Source organism: Polypterus senegalus, chromosome 4 (assembly GCF_016835505.1).
Source record: "Polypterus senegalus isolate Bchr_013 chromosome 4, ASM1683550v1, whole genome shotgun sequence".
Lineage (NCBI taxonomy): Eukaryota > Metazoa > Chordata > Cladistia > Polypteriformes > Polypteridae > Polypterus > Polypterus senegalus.
In genome coordinates this window covers 73,729,097-73,754,034 of record NC_053157.1, presented here as the reverse complement: position 1 = coordinate 73,754,034, position 24,938 = coordinate 73,729,097, and the positions used below count along the sequence as shown (strand labels likewise).

General features: G+C 40.0%; 1 protein-coding gene across 1 annotated transcript in view; it reads right to left on the bottom strand.

Annotated features, from left to right (window-relative positions):
* The window catches only part of cracd (capping protein inhibiting regulator of actin dynamics), a 310,383-nt gene extending 285,934 nt beyond the window's left edge, over nt 1-24,449 (bottom strand). The window contains exon 1 of the mRNA XM_039750891.1: nt 24,237-24,449. The gene's annotated coding sequence lies outside the window, so the exon portion shown is untranslated. The remainder of the gene's footprint in view (nt 1-24,236) is intronic.
* Between the last annotated feature and the right edge of the window lie 489 nt (nt 24,450-24,938).

Sequence of the window (24,938 nt, the reverse complement as noted above, 5' to 3'; positions counted from 1 at the left end):
TTTTGATTTTGAGCCTCCCTTCATTCAGGGACACATTGTGAAACATTTTTAGTTTATGTCTTATGGTGTTGACTCTTTTAGTGTTCATATAAATATTTACACATTAAGTTTACTGAAAGTAAAAACAGTTGAAAGTCAGAGGACGTTTCTTTTTTTGCTGAGTATATATATATATATATATATATATATAATACTGTTCTCTTTTTTCAATCTACCTATGCCCATCTGCAACTCAAGCTGCGTCAGCCTCTATCATCCCCTTTTCATCAAGTTTGGTTCTAACCACAGTCAGTTTAAAATCATGACCCATCTGATGATAAGAACCTAGCAGAGTTTCTCTCTTTCATTCTGATGCTTTTAGTGCCCACTTCCTTGAAATGTTAAAAGTCACTTAAATCTTTTAGTTATGCCTCAGGATTGAATAAACAAAATGATTTTGCTACATCCTACAGAACATTCTTTAAAATGAATTGTCTGCAAACAAGAGCAGTAAGTTACAAAGGAAGAGCAGGTGAACCACAAAAAAATGACCACTCATTGTATACTCCAACAGCTCTTTTCAATTAAATACTGTGCACTGTTCATTTCTGTTTTTACAGTGTTTTGTGTTTTTTCCTTTCTGTTGTTCTTTAACTGACTTTAAACAGTACCCAAAAGTAAATGGAAGAGCACATATGTCTGAAATTTGTAGTAAAATGAATACAGATTGCATTTTCAGTTTGTCTCACATGTTATTTCAAGTTGGAAGCCTAAGGGAATTTCATTATAGTCAGTTCTTTAAATTCCATTGCAACCATACAGAATCTTCTGCAGCTCATGTCAAACATTTATCAAAAGTGTCAAAAAAGGATAGAATAGTAAATAGAGTCCAGGCCTAAATAGGATTATAAACCACATAACCTTTGCCATTAAACAAAATAAACCAAAACAAAAAAAGGAGAAGCTTCTTCATATATTAGGGAAAGTACATATTCTAAAATGAAGTTAGAGTATGCATTTTCTGCAAGCCCAGTGCTAACTGCCTCAGGCATTCTAGTTAACATGGCTGTAGTTTAATCCCACTATTGCAGCAATTCATGTAAATTTAGGCTAGCCTGAATTTGTTTTACTAAGCTTTGCTCATATTGAAAGTTTAATAACCATTCTCCTTTTGTCTCTTTCAGACAAAACCTGTATAAAGATTTTCACAATCAATTCTCAACTTAAAAAATAAATAAATAAATAAATAAAATTGAAGGGTTGAGATGTAAAATACTTTATTACCAAATATAAATGCACAATGAAAAAGAAACTTATCAGCATACAGCGATTTTGGATAATTAATACTGTAATGTCACTGGGTCTTGCAGCATGAAGTTAATTTTAGACAAGCATTTCTGAAATTTCTTGGTATCTTAAAAGGTAGTCATTACATGTGCCATTCATCTTGACTGCTTACCAGCCTACTAAATTCAAGACTAATGTACACAACCAGAAGATAAAAACTCACAAAAATGCATTCATATGAGTACGTAAATTCACCAATAATTAATAACAAAAACAAATCGTTTAGAATAAAAGTTATATCATTTGCTCCCATCTAAAACGGATGCGCAAAAAATTTAGTAGTGCTGTTTTATCTAAATGATGCTTCTAAAAAACTAAAATTCTGAAGGACTTCAGTAAAGTGTAGTTTGTATCGTGCCAGTGCCCAAGTGTTCTTGTTGTTTTAATTCTAAAATGTCTTGCAAGTCACTTTATCAGTTTCATCATCCATTAGACATCTGTGAATTTATGTAATGGATCTGTTTTATCCAGCACAGCCTCACCAAAGTGTGCTTACGTACGGACTGTGTGTGTGGTACGGCAGGTGCACTTCCTCAGAAAGGAAAGCGCTCCACAGGGTCGTCAGGACAGCGGAGAGAACAATTGGTTGTACCCTCCCCACTCTGGAACAAATCTACACCTCCCGATGCCCCAAAAAAGCAATAGACATTTCACAGGATTCATCATATCCCGGTCATTGCCTCTTCCAGCTTTTGCCATCAGGCAAGAGATACAGAGAAATGAAAACCACGAGAAACCGCCTTAAAAACAGCTTTTATCCAAAAGCAATCAAGGCCATGAACTCAGAATAAAACTACTCCATATCATTCTCCCAATGTGCAATATAGACCTTAAGTCAACAAGTGCAATTTGTATATTTTGTAAAGTACTTTTATCACTTTTCGGTTTGTTATTATTTTCTCTCTTCTTGTCTTTTTAACTCTTATGCCTCACACTGAGTCGACTGCACCTTCAATTTCGTTGTTCCTTTGTAAAAGTGACAATGACAATAAAGATCTATCTATCTATCTATCTATCTATCTATCTATCTATCTATCTATCTATCTATCTTATGGATCAAGGTTTGGAACTGATTCACAGCACTTGCAGGTAAGGAGCTGACTTCACTCAGTTGCATTGGGGGAGATGAAGCCCATTCATGGAGCACTAGTTGTCAACTGGAAACTGACCTGCAACAGCACATTTTGCTGCTCTTCACAATTTAGAATTACTGATCTAACATCATCTGCTTAATTCTTGAATGAAAATGCACTGTCACAATTTAGGTCCACAACTGTCTGTCATTTTATGGATAACCAATCAAACTTTATTTCGTTACAGACCCTTTGTTGGTGCATGCTATCACAAAGCACAATAAAACCATGCAAGAACAGAATTTAAAGCAAAGAACTTCACAAATGCAGTGTTTTTGCAGATCAAAGCCTTTAAACCTTGAGAAACATTACAGTAGTACTTGGGCAAATTAGACTTTCTTAATCATAACCAGACGAAGTACCTGACATTGTAGAATAGGTTAAGGAAAGAAAGTAAAGGTTTATCTATTTTTAAAATGGTTACTCTATTGTTATTACTAGCTGTCTCATCTGTCATTAACACTGGCTCTCTATCATTGAATCTTCTCTCTTGAGTGGAGAATTTGCTCTTTTTGGATCAAATCGGATTGCAGAACTGTGACAACTTTATGCTGGGTCATAACCATTAACACAGAAATGTCTGACTCAACTTCTTAGTTCAAGGTGGACAGTCTGTAGTGCTTAAATTAGGAAGAAAGGCCAACTGACACCTTTTATTGGCTAATTAGAAAGATTGCAATATGCAAGCTTTTGAAGCAACTCTGGCCCCTTCTTCAGGCAATGGCTAACATGGTACAACACCCTAGTACTGAAGAAAGGCCAACAAAACATGAGTTAAATAATCACTCTCAATCAAGCTTCATCCAACAACACCTTGCAAAGTGAATGGTACACCTTTTATATTATAGCAAATAAAAGCAGCACACAAAAGTCAATAATTTGTTGTTTTTAGGTCCAGATGGATTGCAAAATAGCAGTATTTCCTTGCTTCCAGGATTAACCTTGAATGTCACGTCTGACTCATCCTCATAGTTCAAGGTGGAAAGTTCATAGTGTGTATATTGTGATTAAAAGCAGACAGAGCTGGAGAAAAATAATAGCCCTTTGATTCTCCTTTGTGTTTTGCTGCACTTCCATTCTTGATCAAGCCTCACCCAACATCCTCCTTTTAATACCATAGCCACCACCCTCCATTTGAGCCTCTCCCTTCTGGACAAGGACACTTACGTGCAAATGTTGTTCATATAGTTTAATTCAGCATTCAACACACTCCTTCTTCAGCACCTGCTTGGAAAGCTAAGCCTGCTGGGCATGGAACACCTGCCGTTTGGAAAGGGTACTGAAGCATTCAAGCCTTCAGTACCAGAATGTGTAATAGTTTCTTCCCTCAAGTCATGAGACTCCTAAACACTCAGGGACTAGATTGATAACACATACACATCATCCCACTTAACTAAATCATTTGGTCTAGATCATTTATATTTATTATTATACTTATTATCATTCTGTTACTTTCTTCCTACTTCCAGTGGCATATTTACATCTGTTCCATCTATTAAAATATTGTCACATTTTGGCACAGCCTGCTAATTGTTCGTACCTGTAGATATCATAAATGTGTCCTGGTAGGTGCTACAATTTCTTCATTTGCAGCGCTGTCTGTCTTTGCACTGTCATACAATGTTTACACATGCTTCCACATATGCACTTTATGTTAAAATGTGCAAGCGTGTGTGTAGCACCATGGTCCTGAAGGAGCACTGCTTTGTTTCACTGCGTACTGTACTAACTGCATACGGTTGAAAAATGGTTGAAATGACAATAAAAAGCTGCTACTACCACTACTATACAACATTTATTTATATAGTACATTTGCATTAAAACAATGTAGCTCAAAGTTCTTTACAAGATGAAATAAAAAGGAACTTAATATTGTAAGTTAATGGATGCTTGGTGGCGCTGTGCCCACCTTTCTCCCAACAGACAGATACAGACACTGTTTAAAAGCACCCAGAAGTATTTTAATTTCTTCTTTAAAGTGCACAAAGCACCTACTCCACCATAACACACAATAATCAATAATCACAATCCAATAATCCTCCTCTCCTCCCAGCAGCTCTATCACACTCCATCCCAACTCCAGCTCAGTCTGCTGGGTTTCCCACAGTCCTTTTTATATTCCTTGTCCCGGAAGTGCTTCTGTCCTTCAGTCCATGTGCTTCCATAGCTTTTCTGGCTCAGATGAAAACTCCTTTTCTTTAGCCCAGAAGTACTTCAGTTCTTCCGTCCCTGTGACTTGGAAGTACCTCCGAGCTATAATAGAAACAGAGGTTTCCGTGTCTCCCTGCAGCCTCCCCTGACGGCACCCACGGTACCCAGCAGGGCTGTGAAGCCAAACTCCATTTTCCATGATGCCCTGCGGGAATCCAGGGCACCTCTAGGCTGCAGGGAGGACGCCATCTAGCGCCCTGGATGTGTCAACCAGGATGAACTGCCATCACAATATATAAAACATAAACAAGATTAGGTAATAATATTATCACAATAGAAAAGATAAGGTCAGATGGCCAGGACAAAAAAAACAAAAAAACTCAAGTTAGGCTGGACAAAGAAACAAAATCTGTAGGGGTCCCAAGGCCGAAAGACCACCCAGCCCCCACTGGGCACCTAACATTGATGGTCTAAATCAGTCCTCATGGTTTACAGTTTTTCACATGGACGAATCAGATGATGATGGACATTTGGACATCTGGGACACTCGCCAACCAATCCATAAATGCAGGGGGCGGCATGGTACCTTGATCAGGTGGTGGTGGTGCAGATCTCCACCACAGAAGAACCAGAAAATACAGCAGAGAATAAGTACAGATCAGTATGGAATTGCAGAACCCAGAGGAAAATGATAATTCAATGCCCATATATAGACTAACTAGCAAAATACCCGCGCTTTGCAGCAGAGAAGTAGTGTGTTAAAGTAATGAAAAAGAAAAGGAAACATTTTGAAAATAACATAACATGATTGTCAATGTAATTGTTTTGTCACTGTTATGAGCGTTGCTGTCATACAGTGGTGTGAAAAACTATTTGCCCCCTTCCTGATTTCTTATTCTTTTGCATGTTTTTCACACAAAATGTTTCTGATCATCAAACACATTTAACCATTAGTCAAATATAACACAAGTAAACACAAAATGCAGTTTTTAAATGATGGTTTTTATTATTTAGGGAGAAAAAAAAAATCCAAACCTACATGGCCCTGTGTGAAAAAGTAATTGCTCCCTGAACCTAATAACTGGTTGGGCCACCCTTAGCAGCAATAACTGCAATCAAGCGTTTGTGATAACTTGCAATGAGTCTTTTACAACGCTCTGGAGGAATTTTGGCCCACTCATCTTTACAGAATTGTTGTAATTCAGCTTTATTTGAGGGTTTTCTAGCATGAACTGCCTTTTTAAGGTCATGCCATAGCATCTCAATTGGATTCAGGTCAGGACTTTGACTAGGCTACTCCAAAGTCTTCATTTTGTTTTTCTTCAGCCATTCAGAGGTGGATTTGCTGGTGTGTTTTGGGTCGTTGTCCTGTTGCAGCACCCAAGATCGCTTCAGCTTGAGTTGACGAACAGATGGCCGGACATTCTCCTTCAGGATTTTTTGGTAGACAGTAGAATTCATGGTTCCATCTATCACAGCAAGCCTTCCAGGTCCTTAAGCAGCAAAACAACCCCAGACCATCACAATGCTGTGTTCCTTTTACGCCAGATGTAACGGGACATTTGCCTTCCAAAAAGTTCAACTTTTGTCTCATCAGTCCACAAGGTATTTTCCCAAAAGTCTTGGTAATCATTGAGATGTTTCTTAGCAAAATTGAGACAAGCCCTAATGTTCTTTTTGCTTAACAGTGGTTTGCGTCTTGGAAATCTGCCATGCAGGCCGTTTTTGCCCAGTCTCTTTCTTATGGTGGAGTCGTGAACACTGACCTTAACTGAGGCAAGTGAGGCCTGCAGTTCTTTAGACGTTGTCCTGGGGTCTTTTGTGACCTCTCGGATGAGTCATCTCTGCTCTCTTGGGGTAATTTTGGTCGGCCGGCCACTCCTGGGAAGGTTCACCACTGTTCCATGTTTTTGCCATTTGTGGATAATGGCTCTCACTGTGGTTCGCTGGAGTCCCAAAGCTTTAGAAATGGCTTTATAACCTTTACCAGACTGATAGATCTCAGTTACTTCTGTTCTCATTTGTTCCTGAATTTCTTTGGATCTTGGCATGATGTCTAGCTTTTGAGGTGCTTTTGGTCTACTTCTCTGTGTCAGGCAGCTCCTATTTAAGTGATTTCTTGATTGAAACAGGTGTGGCAGTAATCAGGCCTGGGGGTGGCTACGGAAATTGAACTCAGGTGTGATACACCACAGTTAGGTTATTTTTTAACAAGGGGGCAATTACCTTTTCACACAAGGCCATGTAGGTTTGGATGTTTTTTCTCCCTAAATAATAAAAACCATCATTTAAAAACTGCATTTTGTGTTTACTTGTGTTATATTTGACTAATGGTTAAATGTGTTTGATGATCAGAAACATTTTGTGTGACAAACATGCAAAAGAATAAGAAATCAGGAAGGGGGCAAATAGTTTTTCACACCACTGTATATTGTCACACACGTGCGAGGAGGAGGCAGCTAAAGGGCTCGAGTAATTGTAATAAAACACCCGACCAGGGGGCGGCAGAGTGCGCTGACTGTCCTTCTCAGTTCCCTACAGACCTTTCCCGGGAAATCCTGCAAGGTTCCAGCGCCCCTGAAGACGTCACTTCCGAAGCCGGCCCCTTTGACGTCACTTCCGAAGCCGGCCCCTTTGACGTCATTTCTGGTTCCAGCCCCTTTGACATCAGTTCCTCTCAAGACCTTTAAAGTCTCCATCTTAGGCTACTATAGCCAGTTCTGTTGTGGACTCTGTGATATGCACATCATGTATGTGATTCAGAAAACCCTTTTGCAGCTAGGAAGAACAATATACGGGTGGCTGCCCCAAACCTTTATAATGTCTTGGACTCATTTATTTGACAGTGGCGTAGCCGGCAGGATGGAGCTCCAGAAGAAACCGGAGCTCGGACATGTAAATAACGAGGCTGGATAGTACCGGGGCCGAGTTTCTGAGGGGAAAGTGCGTTTGGGGGTCAGAAAGGACTCAGCACTGGCTCCGCTCCTCAAATACAACCCCGGGCTTATCACTTACCAAATGGAGAATGTGAAGGTGACATACAGGCGTAGGCTGGTTTCTGGGGATGAAGCAAAATGGGCTTATTATGTTCTATCGGAGGAGAGAGCTGAGCCGCCCATTGGGACTGAGGTCCCAGATAAATATGGGCTATCCCCAGTCCAGCAGGTAAAAATAATAAACAAACTGGATACTTGATCCAGAGAGACCAGTCCAGAAACAGGCTATGGCCCTCTGGGAGCAGGTGGCTGTGTGGCTAAGGCCATTTGAATTAACCACCTGCCAGATAGTTCAAAAGGTAGCCTGTCTCCTCCTTTTAAAAGGCCTCCCTAAAAACTTTGCCCAGCCGGACTGGGGTGAATTCCATTCTATGGAAGAGCTTATAAAGCACTTGAAAACACCCGAGACAGTCTCAAAATCTGGGAGAGCAGAACAGCCCTCTAGAGGATTTCCTAGAGATCATGTCCTACTGAATAAATCTCTTACACATACATTGGAGCCTGTTTCTGAGTTCACGGGCTACCGGGCGTGCGACCTACCCGGGAGCGAGGCGGGATGTAGGTGGAAGGGGGGAGATGGTTTGTGTGCTCTTGCCAACCCCCTGATGTGGTCAAATACAGGATCTGTAGTCATTAATGGTTATAAACTCCTTGCCCTGTTTGATTCCGGCAGCAACGTTTCCATTGTTGATTGCCGATATGTTTTACCGCGACAGAGAATTAAAAAAAAGACCAGTATTAAATGTATTCAAGGAGACATCTGGATGTACAACACCGCCCTGTGTTTCGTGAGTCAGGGAGGATCGCTAAAAAAGTTGCCCATGGCGATCCATCCTAATCCTTCCTTCTCAGCGATTCTAGGGCGGGACTGGTCAGAAAGTAAATGCGGTAACCTATTGACTACTCCTGACAAAAACTTAGGCCTCGTTATAGATGGGGATAACTCGTCTCAAGCTGTCTCCACGCCGTGTACACAGCCAGCAGAGAGAGATACAGAAACCCACGAGGAGGACGGGGAGATTCCTGGTACGTCGCAGGCGAATACATCATCCACCCGCGCCTCGACGATCTGGGGGGAATCCCCTCCCCTTGAGGTCAGACCGGACCCTCTCTCCGACATTTACTTTCACTTCAAACAAACACCGGCTTCTTTTAAAAGGGAGTAGTGGAATGATGACTCCCTAAAATTTGCAAAAAATGGAGTAGTCCTTGTCAACGGCCAACGCACACACCAGCCCATGCCACAAGGACCTCACTTTGTAATAGAAAATGATCTATTAATCGGGTCGTGGAACATGGGGCAGAGCTTCAGAAACTGTTGTTAATTCCACGTACTCAGCGGCGGCATGTTTGTGAATTAGCTCATGCCCACCTCCTTGGAGGCCATTTAGGCTCTAAAAAAACTTTAGAGCGGATTAAGCTCAGATTTTATTGGCCGGGAATTAACGAGGAGGTTCACCATTTTTGTATTTCTTGCCCAGAATGTCAATTGCGGCAAATTCCTAGAAAGGACCGTGCTCCTCTTGTTCCCCTTCCCTTAATTGACGTCCCCTTTGAATGAATCGGGGTCGATATTGTAGGACCCTTGGAGCCCTCAGCCCGAGGACATAAATATATATTAGTCCTCGTGGATTATGCAACCTGATATCCGGAAGCTGTTCCCTTGCACTCAGCTACATCTAAAGCAATCACACGGGAACTAGTAGGAGTATTTGCGCGTGTTGGTATTCCTAAAGAAGTCCTAACGGACCAAGGAACACCTTTTACCTCGGAGATGTTCAGGGAAATGGCCAAGTTACTGAAAATAAAGCACTTAAAGACCGTGGTGTATCATCCTCAAACCGACGATTTAGTGGAGAGGTTTAATCAGACTCTCAAGCAGATGCTTTGCAAGGTGGTCAGCGGGGATGGGAGGAATTGGGATCAACTCCTCCCCCTCGTTCTCTTTGCCTATCGGGAAGTCCCACAAGCCTCTACGGGGTTCTCTCCTTTTGAATTGTTATACGGATGACAACCCTGAGGTATATTGGATATTTTGAAAAAAGGTTGGAAAGAAGGGGCTCTTCCCTCTACAAATATTTTGGAACATATCGCACAGTTACACGATAGATTTGAGAAAATTCGACCTATTTTAAAAAGTCATATGAAAGAGGCACAAGCATCACAGGCTCGTTATTACGATCGTGGCACGATCCTCCGAGAATTCCAGCCGGGGGATCGTGTCATGGTATTAATTCCCACCTCTAAATTACTCGGCCATTGGCAAAGCCCTTATGAAATTAAGGAGAGAAAAGGATTGGTCAACTATTTGGTGAAACAACCCAATCGTAGACCAACTGAGCAGGTTTATCATGTGAACTTGCTGAAGCCGTGGAAGGAGAGAGAACCAAATCCCTCCTCCGCTCAGCCCTCCTCATTCTTTGCTCACATAGACACCCTTAATTTCGGCGAGGAATTAACTTATAGACAAAGACGGGAGCTAGAATCAGCTATCCTGTCCTTCTCAGAGGTGATGAGTGAAAAACCCGGAAGGACCTCTCTGATTGCGCATGATACAGTGACTGAACCAGGGGTTATAGTCCGAGAGCGTCCCTATAGACTTCCTGAGGTAAAGAAAGCTGAACTGGAGCTGGAAATTAAGCGGATGCTGGAACTAGGAGTGATTGAGGAAAGTTATAGTCCCTGGTCCAGCCCAACTGTCTTGGTTAGTAAGCCTGATGGCAGTTGGAGGTTTTGCAATGACTTCCGTCGACTTAACCAGGTCTCCCTTTTTGATGCTTATCCCATGCCTAGCGTGGATGACCTCCTCGAGAGACTTGGACAAGCTGAATATTTGACCACGCTTGACATGACAAAAGGGTACTGGCAGATTCCTTTAACATACTCCGCGAAGGTCAAGATCGCGTTCAGCACTCCTAGCAGAAGACACTGGCAGTATTGTGTTCTTCCATTCAGGTTACACGGGGCTCCTGCGACTTTCCAGCATCTGATGGACAAAGTGCTCCAACCCCATAATGCATATAGTGCTGCCTATCTGGATGACGTCGTCATCTATTCCAGCACATGGAAGGAACACGTACAGCAGGTCACTGCGTATTGGACACTAGGAGAAGCCGGGCTTCGTATTAATTCCAAGAAATGTTTCTTTGGATTGAAAGAAGCTAAATATTTGGACTACCTGGTGGGTCGAGGTACTGTGAAACCACAGTGTTCTAAAATAGATGCCATTGTTAAATGGTCCCGTCCACGAACCAAGAGGCAAGTCCAAGCCTTTCTCGGGTTGGCCGGGTACTACCGCCGGTTTGTACCTCGGTTTTCAGAGAGAGCGGCGCCCTTGACTGATCTTACAAAGAAGAGGGCTCCTAATCATGTGGTATGGACACTGCATTTAGTGACTTGAAACAGGCTCTTACGTCAGCACCAACATTAAAAGCTCCTAATTCTTCTCTCCAGACAGACGCTTCGGACACAGGCCTAGGTGCCATGCTGAGCCAAAGCGTTGATGGTGTTGAACACCCCATCATGTACCTGAGCCGGAAACTGCTGGATCGAGAGAACAGGTATGCAGCGGTGGAAAGGTAAGCCCTTGCGATCAAATGGGCGATTACGCAGTTGAGGTACTATCTATTGGGCCGGGAGTTCACTCTAGTGACAGATCATGCTCCTTTACAGTGGATGGCCCTTCATAAGGAGTCGAATCCACGGGTCACTAGGTGGTTTCTTGACCTTCAACCTTACAAGTTTTTGCTTATACATCGTAAGGGTTCTCTCCATGCCAACGCTGATGCTCTCTCTCGTGCCCACGACCTCTCGGTGCAGGACACCCGACCCGATGGGTCTGGGCTGAGGGGGGGACTTTGTCACACACATGCGAGTAGGAGGCAGCTAAAAGGCTCGAGTAATTGTAATAAAACATCCGACCAGGGGGCGGCGGAGTGCGTTGACTGTCTTTCTCACTTCCCTACAGACCTTTCCTGGGAAATCCTGCAAGGTTCCGGCGCCGCTGAAGACGTCACTTCAAGACCAAGAATACATCCTTGTGGTACACCATATAAAATATAATGGGTCTCTTAAGTATAATCACCACAACTAGAAAAGAATTTTCTACCTGTTAAGCAAGACTTAAACCAATCTAAGACACTGCCATGGTGACACTTACTATGGTGACTTGTAAGAATACTGTGATCAGTGGTGTCAAACGCTGCACTCAAGTCTAAGAGAACATGAACAGATATACGGCCTCTGTCCATATTAACGCACAAGTTATTTACTACTTTAACCAGTTCAGTTTCTGTACTGGGGTTTGTTCTAAAACCTGACTGAAACTTGTTGATAATAGAATGTTTATTCAAGTAATCATTTAGCTGCGCAATGACTGTCTTTTCTAGAATTTTTCGTAAAAAAGACACGTTAGATATTGGTCTAAAATTGTCAAACAGAGGAGCCAAGATTAATTTTCTTGAGTAGGAGTTTTACAATTGCAGCCTTAAGGCAATCAAGGAAGACCCCCGTATCTAATGATGAGTTCACTATGACAAGTATACTATCAATTAGCACAACAGAGACTTCTTTGAAAAAGCCTGTTGAAACTGGGTCAAGGACACGGGCGGAGTGTTTCAGTTGAAAAACTATTCCACATAGTTCGGGTAGATCTATTCTGGTGAAACAATTTAACTCACTTAAAATGGAATACCGAGATTTAGTTAGATTAACTTTCAGGGGATGTACTATATTATTTCTAATGTCATTAATTTTGTGTTTGAAAAATATAGCAAAAGCCTCACACATTTCACTATTAGTTTTCAGGAGACAATCCATTGAGTGAGCTGGGTTGGGAAAACGATAAATGGTGATAATAAAAAACTTGGATTGCTAGCATTCTAGTTTACAATTTTAGAGAAACTAAGGGGCTATGCCCACAGCTCTTTTCACTCGGCAACCTCTGGGTGAGTGCTATGCACCAGCCACTTTGCGTCTCTGCCGCGCGCGTATGTGCAAGTGGATGTACAATTTAAACAGATTGTTATTTTCATAGGAACTGTTACATATGCATAATAGAACTAACTCTTTTACATTATAGCAAGTAATTAACCATTGTTCAGAATAGTAAAACATAATTAATTGAAATAAAATTGTAGCGGGGCTACATAGTAATAGTGTGGTCAATGTTAGTACTAATTGCATTTTGTTTTCATCGTACCGTTTGCTGTTTATGTGTGTGTCAGTGAATGTTATTCCCTTAAATACAGGGGGGACAAATGATGGAAAGAGACCACAACCCCAAGATGGAAAGCACCTGTTTTCAATCACAATCAGTTACACCCGGATCTTAACTATTTAAAAAATCAGGAGGGAACAAAGAAGGAGAGAGGGGAGAGGAGAAAGACGGAGATTTTCATTTTCACGACCATGAACCATCTTCACCTGCTTTTTTTCACATCGCGCTTTTGGTAACCAGTTTGTATTTCACTCCGTCAAACTTGCTATAATTCCCTCATCGCTAGAGACCCCGGGGTCAGACTTCATCATCCACCACAAGCCGAGGATTCACGGTGAGGTTGTTCCATTTGTTCCGGGAAATACAAACGCATCACATATCTGTTGACCAGTCATCCGCATTCAGGACAGTAATATACTCAGATTAAAGTTCACGATCATTCATTCCGTATTTCATTCACTGTTATTATTCATTGTTGTTTGTTATATGTTACAGGGGCAAGGCAGGGTTTTATTGTGTATACATATGGTGGTGTCACGTTGTTGCTTTGGTGGAGGGTTATATATATATATATATATATTTTTTTTTTTTCTGATGTGTGAAATGTGCAGTAGTGTTTTGTTGGCCATTTAATATAATTAACCACCTATTTTTGCATATCTGTTTTTGCATGCTTGTCTAAACCATCAATTGAGGGGAAAATTTCATTTGTAAGAGGTACGGCTTGATTTTATAAGATTTGCCTCAGTAATTTATCCAGGCCACATTTCTTGGAGGTGTAGCTGCCGGCTGGGTAAGGGGTCGGCCGTTACAAAATTATGTTTCATGTTGCATTAGAGGTATTCGTTGAGTTATACTTTTTCATTCTGTTTGGCTTTGAAATTAACACGCAAATACTTGTGTCTTTTGTTATCTCTGTCTTTCAAAACTATTATCGCTGACAATTCGTCACATGTTGCTTTATTATAAATGCGACCGTGATTTTTCAGATTCATATAGAAATCCAGGAAAACTTCTTTGTCCATATTATGCAGATAAATTTTGTATAAAGTGTGATACTTTTGGACGCATGGATTTGTATCCATTATTGGCTGTAGAATTTCTAATACGTCCGGTCATTTAACTCTTTCCATTCTATGTTGCATCACAACTTCGTGATCATAAATATAAACCTGACCGAATTCTGATTTCTTCAAAATTAAACTTGTAGTAGCTTTAATTGTTGCGGGACCATAGATTCTCATAGTATATGGTCCTGAATTGTGTAAATCTAAGTTTTGAGCACTGAATGTTGTGAACGGAAACATAATATTGTAGATTCGGATATTTAACCTGTAGTGTTTGTGGATTTCACTTTCACCAAACAACAAATCTTTTAATTCTTGCAGATACGCCTCTTCATTGGGAAGAAACACTACTTTTCCCTGATGGCAACACAAATAAGACGATCTACAAGTCTCTGACTTAAACTTTAAAGCCTCCTATGTCCATATATTCAATCTCTTTTTGCTGTTCCATTATTTCACCGAGTATTCATTTCCATTTGTTAGCACTAATGCGATCTTTACTTTCAGTTTTTTGAGACTTTTGAATTTTAGTACTTGCATAATCTGTAACCTGCTCTGCATGTGTATCACACCAACGTTTTTGAACCTCTTTACGACTTTCTACTTTGTCTTCTACTCTTTGTCTTTTGTTTGCGACCCCACTTGGACCTGCTAGGTTTTCAATTCCACTTGGTCCAGGCTGATTATTACTTTCCTTATTTTCCGAATTTTCACTTAAATATTATTATTGTTCTTTTTTGAATTCTTTTCTCTCCAACGCTTTTGGGCCTTTTTTCTGCACTTAGTCATTGTTGTGTCATCTAGAACGTATACAATTATTGTTCAGATTCTTCAGAAAAGGACTACATCGAAGGAAACGAATAGATTGTATGTCTAAAAATACTGTCCAGAAAATCGACTTTAAAGGATGAAACTGAGGATTTTTCCTAAACGACTTTAAATGAGGAAAACGTAAAATTTATAAGAGCTGAGAGCGCAGAAACTGTGTCTAACAAAAGCATTCAAACGAATGAGAGTTGACTGGACCGTAGGTATGTTTGAATACGGTTGAGTGGAGGACGTGACCTGAAAAAATCTCATGGCAAAAGTCTTGTCTCGCGGGACTTAAAAAAACTCTTGAAAAAAAGTCTTGTCACAGGATATTTTTATATAATAGACAGATAGGACTACCTCTCAAGGCAGACTACATTGTTATATTATATTATATTATATTATGAACAATAAATTTGATTTTTTCTCCATTTACATTCAGCTCTCTGACATGTTCTCTTTAAATCAGACATTCTTTGGGTTTTCCAGAGTAGAACAGTTCTGGAGGATTTAACTGTCTTTCCAGAGGTGACTATGTCAGCTGCAGCACTTACCCTGTACCAATCTAAAACCCAGCTAAGATTCACACCGTCTTTAACAGTGCTTTATTTATTTTTTTCAGTGGGAATCCCAGGAATGCATCCAGCCTTGGCCCAACTCACACACACTCCCTCACAGAGACAAAAAATCAACCAGTTAATAAAACAGAAATTGCAGACTGCATTAAACAATAAATAAATTAAATCTAATTATTGTACACAAACTACAACAATCTCACTCCAGTTCCCCTTATGACCATATACAATAAACACACATTTAACAATAACAAACAACTAATAAAAACACAAGATGAAGTCCATAAAAAACAACAATTGATGTATGAAATGATGGAGATAGATAGTACAGAGACCAGCTCACTTTATGTGAATTTAAAGACAGTCCCACCACTATTTCCTGTAGATGCAGAGTGATGGGATCAGGAGCAGACAACAGACAGTCCATACAATGAAACAGGTGACAATCCAGGACAAAACAAGAATCCAAAGGTAATAAATGGTAAGGCAAAAAGACAGGTAACTCAAGACACGAAACTTTTAAATCTTCCACCCGTCTCCTTGTCCCCATCAGCCCCTGTACCCTCAGCATATAACCAATTATAACCATTGCAGGGACTGATGGGAGTTGAAGTTTTCACTGGTAATATTGTAAGAACAGTGGCACATACAGTATGTCTCGGGCACTACCAACGGATAGTGGCAACCCCAATATTTTGTTGATACACAGCAATAGAGTGTCCCTTGAAATTCCCTATAATGTATGCAGTTAGGCCTCCCTCCTGTGTCCTCTCTCAATCTCTGACATACAGGACTAGCAGCTTCTGATCGAACAATGTCCTGCATGTTCAGGGGAAGATCAGGCCAAGGGTTAGAGAACGAAACCACACATACCATAGGTGCGGGCTCATGCACCCATGACAGAGCATCAGGCACAACATTAACACAGCCCTTTCGATAGCACAGCTTGAACATAAACTGTTGGAGGACAATACCCTTAGACTTAACTTAGACGTGGTCTTTGGGCAATTGAATGCCCAGGTCAGATCCCAATGGTTAGTTTAGAGTTCAAATGATATCCCCTCCAAGTAGTGACAACACTTCTCCATGGCTCACATGACAGCAAAACACTCCTTCTCGATGGTGGCATAAGCCACAAATCTTTCCTCCCTCTGAGTCATTTGGGAGAGGATGACGACGAGCCCAAGGTCTCTCGTGTCAGTGTGAACCTGGAAAGATAGTGTGGGATCTGGCTGTGGCAATGAAAAAGCCTTCTTACAAGCTACAAGCCTCCTTTTGCAAATATAACACCCTCTAGATGCCTCCTATAGCCTTTGATGAGTGTCTGGATTCTGGATGGAAGTATTTTTTTACCATTCTTCCATACAAAATCTCTCCAGTTCAGTTAAATTTGATGGCTGTCGAGCATGGAAAGACTGCTTCAAATCATCCCATAGATTTTCAATGATATTCAAGTCAGGGGACTGTGACGGCCATTCCAGAACATTGTACTTCTCCCTCTGCCTGAATGCCTTTGTAGATTTCGAACTGTGTTTTGGGTCATTGTCTTGTTGAAATATCCAACCCCTGTGTAACTTTAACTTTGTGACTGATGCTTGAACATTATCCTAAAGAATTTGTTGATATTGGGTTGAATTCATCTAATCGACAAGAGTCCCAGTCCCTGAACTAGCCCCACAGCCCCACAGCATGATGGAACCTCCACCAAATTTGACAGTAGGTAGAAGGTATTTTTCTTGGAATGTGGTGTTCTTTTTCCACCATGCAAAGCGCTTTTTGTTCTGACCAAATAACTCAATGTTTCTCATCAGTCCAAACCACTTTGTTCCAAAATGAATCTGGCTTATGTAAATGAGCATTTGCATACAACAAGTGACTCTTTTTGTGGCGTGAGTGCAGAAAGGGCTCCTTTCTCATCACCCTGCCATACAGATGTTCTTTGTGCAAATTGCGCTGAATTGTAGAATGATGTACAGATACACCATCTGCAGCAAGATGTTCTTGCAGGTCTTTGGCGGTGATCAGTGGGTTGTCTGTAACTATTCTCACAATTCTGCGCATATGCCGCTCCTGTATTTTTCTTGGCCTGCCAGACCTGGGTTTTACAGCAACTGTGCCTGTGGCCTTCCATTTCCTGACTGCATTCCATACAGTGGAAACTGACAGTTTAAACCTCTGAGATAGCTTTTTATAACATTCCCTCTAAACCATGATACTGAACAATCTTTGTTTTCATATCTTTTGAGTGTTGCTTTGAGGATCCCATGCTGTCACTCTTCAGAAGAGAGTCAAAGGGAAGCACAACTTGCAATTGACCACCTTAAATACCTTTTGTCATGATTGGACACACCTGTCTATGACGTTCAAGGCTTAACGAGCTAATCCAACCAATTTGGTGTTGCAAGTAATCAGTATTGAGCAGTTACATGCATTCAAATCAGCAGAATTACAAGGGTACCCAAGTTTTTGCAAAACCAGTTTTTCACATTTGATTTAATTTCATACAACTAAAACACCCCAGTACTCAGATGTTCCTAGGAAATGAAACACATACCACTGTTATCTTTTTTGTTGAAAGTAAAGTAAATTATTATGCAGACTGAGAGGGGTTCCCAATATATATATACAGAAACAAAGAGAGAGAGGGAGACAGACAGAGAGAGAGAGAAATAAAGAGAGAAATGGTATAATAAAAAAAATTACAGTTACATATAAATTTGGAAAGATTGTGTCCTGGCAAGTGATGACACTTGTATCAATGCTTTATAAAAGTCAAAGTATGCTTTGTTCTTCACTTGGAAAGTGATTATTGTCTGAAATAAAAATTTTCAAAAATGTCTTTATGCTTTTTCTGAGAGCTTACAACGCTGGCGTACATTTTACGTCAATGAAATACACTGCAGCTTTTATCATGCAAAATCAAGTAGCTGCTGGCTTCCATTAATCAGTTTCCTAGACTACCTGCATATATTCACTAAACACATGAAAAGACCAGTTTGTAAATTACATTCAGTATAAGAGTTATGTCAATGACATGGTGCTGTACATCAAAAGTAGTTCAGTGAAAAAGCTCTTTTTAGAACATAAGGACCAAAGTAAGCTAATATGATGCTAATTCAAACCAACAGCAGGTGAACAGGTAATCTGTGATTTAGTAGGCACTGAACATCCTGAAATAAAGGCACTAAATTATAAATCTAGACTGGAACTCAAAATGTTGTGATCACAACTTGTTAAGCGATTCTAAGTTTCAGTAACTTAGATGTGCAACTTTAAGTCATACTTATCATCAGGAAGCCTACTCACATACTTTTAAAATTAAAATGGGACATGTATAAGTGGACTGACATCTATTGAGCTGAGTCTTAACTGGAGTTAAAAAAAACAAATATACAGAAATTAAGCTTGGAACAATATAATATCATTATCTGTTTGTCCACACAAAGGTCAGTGTCTAAAATTAACATAGAATCAATCATACAAGGCTTTAAGCAGAAAAAAGTTAAGTTTCTGACATTCTGACATTACTGAAACATAGATGGGACTACAGCAATAAACTTTATTATTCTCTGTCCCTAAACTTAACTATAAACATACTTTCATCCAGCCTCTAATGTGGTGTATGCTTTTGTAAATTTTATTCTTCTTAAGGCATATATTTGTTATTTTTCAAGTTAAAGTTACATTGAAACTTTTGCCGCATCAAAGAGGGCATATTTGGTAAGTGTTTGCATTTTTGTTTTCCAATCAGTCCCCATGCCATATGGCTTCCACTATAAAATACAAGGACAGGCTATGTATTTTTTTTTTAATTTATAGAAAACATTTAACTTTAGTATACAATTTCATGTTGCAAAAGCATATATACTACTGTATATTTGTGAATAAATAACTTCACTTAAAAAATACCAAACTTATCCTTCAATGACAAATAACTTATTTTTGAATGAAGGGTTGATTTCCTTGTTAAAGAAAAGAGCGAATATAGTTTCTGAAATGATATGCATACAGCATGAGGCACCTCGAATCAGCATTTTGGTGTTATCATTGTGATATTTGGCCGGCTTATCATCCCAGCCAATACCCCAAGGCTGCCAGATGGAGCCCTCCCTGCAGTATGGAGGTGCCCCGAAGACCAGCAGGGAATCATGGACAATGTAGTTTTTATCCTCAGCCTTGCTGGATACCTCGGGGGCCGCAAGAAGGTGCTGCAGGGAGGACCAAGGACTCATTTGTGCCCTATGACCCGGAAGCTCATCATAGGAAGAGCGACGGGCTTCCGGGGTGAAGAAAACAACTTTTACCTGACCCGGAAGTGATTGAGGATCACATGGACTGGGGATTGAGAACACTTCCGGGTCAGGGAATATAAAAGGACTGTGAGAGCTCCCAGACAGTGGAAGGGTGGCAACGCGTCTGGGAGCTGGAGGATTGGTTTATTATTGTAGTATATGTTATTATATGAGTATTGTGGAAGAGAGTGTGCTTTGTACACTGTGGCATTTGAATAAAGTCGATTTGAGGACTTTTACCTGGTGTTTGGAGTCGTGGACAGGGGTTCAAGGGAGCGAGAGTGCCCCCTATCTACCACATCATGTAAACATAAAAATGCACCAGTTGCAAAAATCCTTTGTAGACTGTGTTTCTATTATTTTTCACTGCTAACTTTATCAATGGTACATGGATGCCTCAGAAGGAAACATTTAGAAATTCTTATTTACTTATTTATTTTTTATACAGTAAGACCTAAATATTTCTTCCATCCATCCATTCATTGTACCCACTTAATTCAATTCCTGGGTTGCAGTGAGCTAGAATTCATCCAGGTAGCATATGACACAAGGCAGGATCCAAACTTGAACAAAGGTATCATTCAAGAGAGGTATGAAAATTTGAGTTGTAAATGATTTAGCAGCTTTTATATCCAAACTGTGTACAACATACTACTTTGACTACCATTGTATACTGAACTTTGTTAGCAAAGGTCACGCTTTTACACCTGCTTATAGGCCAAATTAGAATGTTTAACTCTGAGAAACAGTGAGTATTATGTACTAGAAAACGTATGGTTAGGAAATTAATGAATACATGTTTAATTTATCTACAGTAATATGTTTACAGATTTGGTATACACATTACTTAACAGAATACATTTTAACATTTTTTAACACAGAGTGATTAATGTGTTGTGAAATCTTAAATTGTACAACTTCCTATCAAATTTTCATGCAATTGCATTTAATACAACATAGCTAACTTGCTAACAGTCCCTTGGTTGGGCCTCGTAGTTGATAATCTCCTGTTAAAGAGTCTCACAACTACACGCTGCTTAACGGACAGACATAAAGCAACAAAACAGTGAAGATACACACTTGACTATCAGCTGTAAAGACTGTGGATTGATCTTTATGCAGGCGTGGCACCTAACTGTACAGTAAAGGCAATTTTACCTATAAGAAGCATAAATGCTAATAAATGTCATCATTTTTAAAGCAGGGCAGTTATTCAACAAACAAACTGCTGATACGTTTGTTTTTTGCTTGTTACCCAACCCCCTTCCTTCCCTACAACCCTGGGATGATCAGTTTTCAACTCTCCTATTGTCTTGCATATTAAACTTTCAAAAGACATGGCTACTGCTGCTGCTGCCCCAGCATCGTCTTCAGTTTCTCTTAACCCTTTGGTCTGAGCTAGGCAAATCTGTTGTAGTATTTTTTCTCTTTATGGCTTCTAGGTGTATAAAGGAATTGAGCTGCAGAATCTTAAAATGGCATTACGTATCAGCCATAAAATGGAATGTAATCACAAATGCGGAAAACAGAACTGTGGCTCTGTGGAGCTGTAATGGAATCAAGAATAATGTTTATATTCATCTTAGCATGCTCAAAACACAGAAATTAAACACCATGATGTTCCTTTCAATGTTTAATTTTGTCTTATCTTTATTTAAATGCATTAATGGTCCACCATTATTATTATTATCATTATTATTTTGATAATTTTTTTCAACATTGCCAGCAAACAAAATCTGGGTCACATCTTTCTTTAAGGCTATCATGGGTTCTGTATGCTGCCTGCATGACATTCCTTGTGACTTCTTAGTGTAGAATAAAAAAATTCCTTCCAATTATATAGTCGAGTCGTTGAGCCAAGAAAAATTTCCTCAGTGTATATGCAAGCAGCTTTGGTGGACAGTGCCTTAAAACACATTGTCATGAAACTGCAATTCCAATCCAGTGCTTGCCTTGTCCCTGTTACTTCTAGGATAGTTTTTACCTCCCTCACACACTAAACTGAACGAGTGACTTACGGAACTAATGGTTATAATAATAATAATAATAATAATAATAATATTAGAGCAACATAGTAGTGCATAAGGTAGAGTTGCAGCATTACTGTCTTAGTGTCCCTGATTCAGTTCCAAGCTGGACTGCTTTGCCCATTTTCCCTGTGTTAACGTGGACTTTTTCTTCACTTTTTTGTTTTTGTCCTACCATAGTCCCAAAGGCACACAATTAGATGGATAAAATGCTATTAGAAAATGTATGATTATATTTATGCTCATCCTAGAAAATAGGTATTTCAACAACAACAAGTTCCAATTTGCATTATTTCTAACGTCTCTACACTATGCAATAGGACTCTACGTGGGAGTGTAATGGAGCATAGTGTCTTAGATAAGATGTAACATGGTCAAAGCATTAAAAATGTGTGGCCCTTTTAAAATATTAATGATAAAGTAACTAGTCTTAAGATATTTTAACAATAAAGACACTACTGTTGTATTAACATTGAATTTCTGCTACAGTATATGGTTATTCATATAGGGTCTGTTTCTTCTTTATTTTCAACCATGAAAAAATAAGTGGACTACAAAATTTAAATGGCAAGTAGTACTGTTGCCTCATCACAAGGTTTTAATTCCAGGCTAATTCCCAGCTGTGATGCGTAGAATCTTCATGTCTTGTAGGCTTCTTATACAGTTAAAAGACATGCAGCTAGATAAACTGGTGACTTTAAACTGTCCACAACAAATGCAACTTTTACATGTCTGTGCTCTGCAATAGTTTAACATTGTGTTCATGGTATGTTTCCACCTTTTGTCCACAATTGCCTGGACTCTCTCGAGATATACAAGAAAGACATTAATCAAAAATGTTGGCTTTGATATGTATTATATTGCTAAAGAAAAGATGCATATTTCATGGATATAGAATAATTATAAAATAAAAGAAGGAATAATAATTCCATTCATTCAAATCTTTTCTCAAACAACTTAACCAGTGCAGGATCCGTAACTGTCCTAAAAGCAGTTTATGCAAAAGAAGCCACTGTGTATGTGTGCATACTGTTTATAGGAAGTACTGTTACAGTGACTGCTTCCAAAAGTGATATATACTAAATAGATGGAGAAACATTTATGTTTTATTGTATAAAAAATAAGAATTTCTAAATGTTTCCTTCTGTAGCATCCATGTAGTAATGATAAAGTTAGCAGTGAAAAAATAACAGAAAAACTGTCTGCAAAGGGATTTTTGCAACTACTGAATACAGTGTTTACATGACAACACAAAAAAATCTGATTTGAGATGCCTCATGCTGTATACATATTATCTCGGGATGTGTGTGACAAAGTGTTCAATGGGCTGGTATCCTTCCCATTAGTGGTTCACAACCTTCGACATCACTGGCCTTGTTAAGAAAAAAAATCTAAAACTATAACCCATTGGACACTCCATACTATTTCACTAACTACAAAGTTACATGACATAATGACTTGAAATTTAAGTCTGAAACTCATCCATCTATCCATTTTAAACCACTTTTTCCAGAGCCATAGCAGCAACAGTAGGCAAAAGTAAAGAACTGCCCTGAAGGACACTCTACTCATTGCTCCACACACTCCCAAAAGCTCAGATTTAGATCTGCTAAACAGTATACCTTCAAAACATGTAAGGAAACTGGAATGTCCAGAGTAAACCTGGACCTAGAGAACATACCAACTCCATTGAAAATGCATCCCAGGTCCAGAATCGATCTGGAATGCATATAATGGACTACTGCCCCAAATGATTATTGTAAAGTCTGCATTTTCTATGACACACAATACTTTTCACTTTTGCGCAATTCCGGTCCTTCACTTCTGCACGGCATTTCAGGAACGTACATTAGGACATACATTGGCATAAAATGGATTTTAAACAACACTCACCCAATATGATCCTAAGAAAGAATAAATTTGTCCTCACCATGGTTTGCTTACCTGTCTAGAAAAGAACACAGCGGCACTCACTCGCGCACGCGCACACTGTACATTATTAAAAGATGTCACTGATTCGCACGAAAAAAAATGTTAAAAGATAAGCGCGTCAGCACATTGGGTGAGAAGTGCAAGAAAGAAACGAAAAAATGCACTGCTGGAGTAAGTAGCGCAATATCCCACCTCCATTCACCACTGACTTTCTTTCATTCTTTCTTTCTTAATTTCTTTCTTTCTTGCCTCGGGACTTTTTATTATAGCGAACACCACAAAATGCACAATGAAATAACCGACTCTTTTGTGTCTTTTCCTTTTACTGTTTTGGTAATACTATGCCACCATCATGGCATCAGATGAAAGATTCGCAAAAAGGCGACTTGCTGGTAATAAAAGGAAACGCAAATTTAAAAAATCTGAAATTGTCTATCGAGGCGCAATTAATCACCGGAGGGGGCACGGTCGTTAATGGCTCAGTGCTCCTGCCTCTCTGAGAAAAGCTAATTGGCTGTTGTCTAGCAGCATCTCTCTTACCCGCGAGGGTCGTGAGAGCTTTTGTTGTAAAACAGAGGAAAAAGAAAATGCTAAACAAAAAAAGCATCCTGAATACCTCCACACACATGCCATGGAGACGCGTCGACACAAGGTCAGCGATTTCCTGAGCATCCCCCGCGAGGAACGAACGTGAAGATTTAAATCTTACCGTGCGCAGCCGCCTCCGACGCCACTTCTGTGTTTCTCCGCCGCGAACAACTCGTATGTGAGCGCCTACGCTGCTCTTGCAGCCGATTCCCTGAGCGCTTTTATCGCGATGGATTCTCCACCTCCATTGCTCTTTCCTGTTGCTGATGCTGTGAGCGCCGCTCACGAAGGATCGCGTTTCCACAGCATCCTCCTTGTGGAACTGCGCGTGAAAAGGGACAGTTGCAAGGCGGGGTGGGGGGCGACGAAAGGGGAGGGGCTGTCTCTCCTTCAACACAGACATACACGGCATGACTGGCTACAATTATTTTTTACTTTTTTTTTTAGTAATGCAGCTCCTGTGAAATGATTCCACGGTTTTTCTTCCCAATGAGAACTGATGTTACACCCATCGATTACTACAGTGTGTGTTGAATGGGGGCACTGGCTGGAAAAGGCGTCATGTCCAAATTTTCACCCCACAGTGTTTCAAAGCCAAGCCCCTTGCTGACACATTCGTGGCCACTTTCCGAATATCCAGAGTGGAGTCATTCTTAATAATCATAATGCAGTTCATGCAGAGGCTCTATTCTGTTATTACATCCTGATTATGTATTTTGAACAAATTACCTTTCCTGTAATGGATAGGCGTCCTGTCTTGAGCTGGCTCTTGTTTTGCACAATTTGCTCCTGGTATAATCAGTGTGCACTACTCTACCAAGTA